A 5,052-nucleotide genomic window follows, 5' to 3' on the forward strand; every position below is an offset into this window, starting at 1 on the left:
TACTATGTTGTATATTAGATCTCCAGGACCTATTTATCTATTGGTAGCAAGTCTGCACCCTTGAAACCCATCTCCCCAGTTCCTCCACTCCACTCCACAGCCCCTGGTAACCACAATTCTGTTCTCTGCTTTTATGAGTTCAAAATCTTGAATATCTTGTTTTCATTTTCTTTGTATATATATATATATATATATATATATATATATATATATATATATATATATATATATATATATATATATATATATATATATATATATATATATATGTATCCTGGAGTGGGATTGCTGGATCATGTGGTAGTTCAATTTTTAATTTTTGAGGAACCTTTATACTGTTTTCCATTCATAGTGTCTGCACCAATCTGCTTCTCCATCAGCAATGCACAAAGAATCCCTTTTTTCCACATACCACTAACACTTGTTACTTTGTCTTCTTGATAATAACCATTCTAACAGGTGTGACACGCTATCTCATTGTGGTTTTGATTTGTGTTTCCCGAGGAATTCATGACGGTGAGCATCTTTTTATGTACCTGTTAGTGGTTTGGATGTCTTTTTCTGAAAAATATCTATTTAATCCCACTGCCCATGTTTTAATTGCACTGTTTTTGTTTTTGTTACTGAGTTGTATGTGTTCTTTATATATTCTGGATATTAACCTCTTATCTGAGATATGGTTGGCAAGTATTTTCTCCCATTCTGTACGTTGCCTTTTCATTTTTTTTGGTTGTGTCTTTTGCTATGCAGAAGATATTTCTGTGTTGTTTCTCAAATTGCTCAAGTGTTGTCAATTGGGAATTTTTATGTTGGCTTCTATGCTCCTTTGACATACCCCATCATTTTGTGTATATGGTGTATTTTTTAAATTATTGAAGCAAAGCTGATATATAATATATTGGTTTCAGATGTACAACACAGTGACTTGATAATTATATACATTACCAGATGCTTGTCACAGTAAATGTAGTGAACCCATTAGTATACCAAGATATTACAATACTATTGGTTATATTCTTTCTGTTGTACATGGTGTTTGTTTGTTTCTTCTTTTTTGAAAGCACTGCCCTACTTTCCAGTACAAGATGCTTCAGGCTCATTGTGTAAATTTCTACTCTAGTACTTGAATCAACTATTTTTCTCAGGAACCCTGGTTCCTTTTATTGGAAAATGGTATTAGAAACCAGAATGTGGGCATTTAATGTGCTCATTGTTGTTGGGGTGTCATTGCTTCCAGGCCCTCTCAGAGGAACAGAACAAGGAAATATATGTGGGTATACTAACCGCTGTATATGTGCATCTCTATGAATACTTCTATAGGTAACAATCTGTGTCTAAATTAAGACAAACATGAGTTTTAACTGATTTCTCTGACTCTAATTCATTACAATGTGAATCATTCCAGCTTCTTCCTCCTCTGGCCAGTAAGGCTCTTTTATATACTTGTAATACAGTTAGATTGTTTTTTCATACTTTGCATTCTAGCCTGGGATCGCCAGTCTCCTAAATTATGTTTTAAAAATTTGCATACAGGGGTGGAGCCAAGATGGTGGCGTGAGTAGAGCAGCAGAAATCTCCTCCCAAAACCACATTTATTTATGAAAATATAACAAAGACAACTCTTCCTAGAAGAGAGACCAAAGGACACAGGACAACATCCAGACCACATCCGCACCTGAGAGAACCCAGCGCCTTGCGAAGGGGGTAAGATACAAGCCCAGCCTGGTGGGACCCAAGTGCCCCTCCCCCCAGCTCCCTGCAGGAGGAGAGGAGTAGAAGCAGGGAGGAAGAGGGAGACCAGGACTGCTGAACACCCAGCCCCAGCCATCCGGACCAGAGCGCAGACACAGTGCATGCATGGGATCCTGGATACTAGGGAAACAGGACAGCAAGACCTGTGAGCGGGTCCCTGAGGCCAGCGCCCTGGGGACAAAGAAAAGCAAGTGGCTTTTTTTTTTTTTGCAAGTGCTTTTTGGAAGTCTTAAAGGGACAGGGACCCCAAAACCGGATGGAAGCATCCTGGGACACTTGATCCAGCAGTAGGAAATCGAGGGTACTCTGGGCACTCTAATCCCCTGGGCAGCAGGGAGCAAGGAGGACCCTCATGGAGATAAATAACCTCCCAGCCGTTCCCCCTCCAATATGGCTCCACCATTTTGGAGCAGCAGTCGGAGGCAAGCCACGCCCACAGCAACAGAGTAGATAAACTCCATAGCAGCTGGGCAGGAATCAGAAGCCCTGTCTGCACACAGCTGCCCAGCACGAGCCACTAGAGGTTGCTGTTCTCCCAGGAGAAGAAGGCCACAAACCAACAAGAAGGAAAGATCTTCCAGCCATCACTCATGTCAGCTCTGCAAACTATCTCTATCACCATGAAAAAGGCAAAATTACAGGCAGACAAAAATCACAGAGTCAACACCTGAGAAGGAGACAGACCTAACCAGTCTTCCTAAAAAAGAATTCAAAATAAAAGTCATGAACATGCTGACAGAGATGCGGAGAAATATACAAGAGCTAAGGGATTAAGTCCGGAAGGAGATTACAGAAGTGAAACAAACTCTGGAAGGATTTATGAGCAGAATAGATAAAATGCAAGAGGTCATTCACGGAATAGAAACCAGAGAACAGGAATGCATAGAAGCTGACATAGAGAGAGATAAAAGGATCTCCAGGAATGAAACAATATGAAGAGAACTGTGTGACCAATCCATAAGGAACAATATCCATATTATAGGGGTACCAGAAGAAGAAGAGAGAGAAAAAGCGATAGAAAGTGTCTTTGAAGAAATAATTGCTGAAAACTTCCCCAAACTGGGGGAGGAAATAATCGAACAGACCACGGAAATACACAGAACTCCCAACACAAAGGACCCAAGGAAGACAACACCAAGACACATAATAATTAAAATGGCAAAGATCAAGGACAAGGAAAGAGTTTTAAAGGCAGCTAGAGAGAAAAAGATCACCTATAAAGGAAAACCCATCAGGCTATCATCAGACTTCTCAACAGAAACCTTACAGGTCAGAAGAGAATGGCATGATATATTAAATGCAATGAAACAGAAGGGCCTTGAACCAAGGATACTGTATCCAGCACGATTATCATTTAAATATGAAGGAGGGATTAAACAATTCCCAGACAAGCAAAAGTTGAGGGAATTTACCTTCCACAAACCACCTCTACAGGGTATTTTAGAGGGACTGTTCTAGACTGGAGCACTCCTAAGACTAAACAGATGTCACCAGAGAAAATAAAATCACAGCAAAGTAAGCAGACCAACCAAATACTAACTAAAGACAAAAAAAATAAAATCAACTACCCACTAAAAGCAGTTAAAGGAAACACGAAAGAGCACAGAATAAAATAACCAACATATAAGGAATGGAGGAGGAGGAATAAGAAGGGAGAGAAGAAAAGAATCTCCAGACAGTGTATATAACAGGACAATAAGCGAGCTAAGTTAGGGAGTAAGATACTAAAGAGGCTAACCTTGAACCTTTGGTAACCACGAATCTAAAGCCTGCAATGGCAATAAGTACATATCTTTCAATAGTCACTCTAAATGTAAATGGACTGAATGCACCAATCAAAAGACACAGAGTAATAGAATGGATAAAAAAGCAAGACCCATCTATATGCTGTTTACAAGAAACTCACCTCAAACCCAAAGACATGCACAGACTAAAAGTCAAGGGATGGAAAAACATATTTCAGGCAAACAGCAGAGAGAAGAAAGCAGGGGTTGCAGTACTAATATCAGACAAAATAGACTTCAAAACAAAGAAAGTAACAAGAGATAGAGAAGGACACTACATAATGATAAAGGGCTCAGTCCAACAAGAGGATATAACCATTCTAAATATATATGCACCCAACACAGGAGCACCAGCATATGTGAAACAAATACTAACAGAACTAAAGGGGGAAATAGACTGCAATGCATTCATTCTAGGAGACTTCAACACACCACTCACCCCAAAGGATAGATCCACTGGGCAGAAAATAAGTAAGGACACGGAAGCACTGAACAACACAGTAGAGCAGATCGACCTAATAGACATCTATACAACTCTACATCCAAAAGCAACAGGATATACATTCTTCTCAAGTGCACATGGAACATTCTCCAGAATAGACCACATACTAGGCCACAAAAAGAGCCTCAGTAAATTCCAAAAGATTGAAACCCTACCAACCAACTTTTCAGACCACAAAGGCATAAAACTAGAAATAAACTGTACAAAGAAAGCAAAGAGGCTCACAAACACATGGAGGCTTAACAACATGCTCCTAAATAATCAATGGATCAATGACCAAATCAAAATGGAGATCCAGCAATATATGGAAACAAATGACAACAACAACACTAAGCCCCAACTTCTGTGGGACGCAGCAAAAGCAGTCTTAAGAGGAAAGTATATAGCAATCCAAGCATATTTTAAAAAGGAAGAGCAATCCCAAATGAATGGTCTAATGTCACAATTATCGAAATTGGAAAAAGAAGAACAGATGAGGCCTAAGGTAAGCAGAAAGAGGGACATAATAAAGATCAGAGAAGAAATAAATAAAATTGAGAAGAATAAAACAATAGCAAAACTCAGTGAAACCAAGAGCTGGTTCTACGAGAAAATAAACAAAACAGATAAGCCTCTAGCCAGACTTATTAAGAAGAAAAGAGAGTCAACACAAATCAACAGTATCAGAAATGAGAGGAAAAATTACGACGGACCCCACAGAAATACAAAGAATTATTAGAGAATACTATGAAAACCTATATGCTAACAAGCTGGGAAACCTAGGAGAAATGGACAAATTCCTAGAAAAATACAACCTTCCAAGATTGACCCAGGAAGAAACAGAAAATCTAAACAGACCAATTACCAGCAACGAAATTGAAGCGGTAATCAAAAAACTACTAAAGAACAAAACCCCCGGGCCAGATGGATTTACCTCGGAATTTTATCAGACATACAGGGAAGAAATAATACCCATTCTCCTTAAAGTTTTCCAAAAAATAGAAGAGGAGGGAATACTCCCAAACTCATTCTATG

Source organism: Manis pentadactyla, chromosome 2 (assembly GCF_030020395.1).
Source record: "Manis pentadactyla isolate mManPen7 chromosome 2, mManPen7.hap1, whole genome shotgun sequence".
NCBI classification, from domain to species: domain Eukaryota; kingdom Metazoa; phylum Chordata; class Mammalia; order Pholidota; family Manidae; genus Manis; species Manis pentadactyla.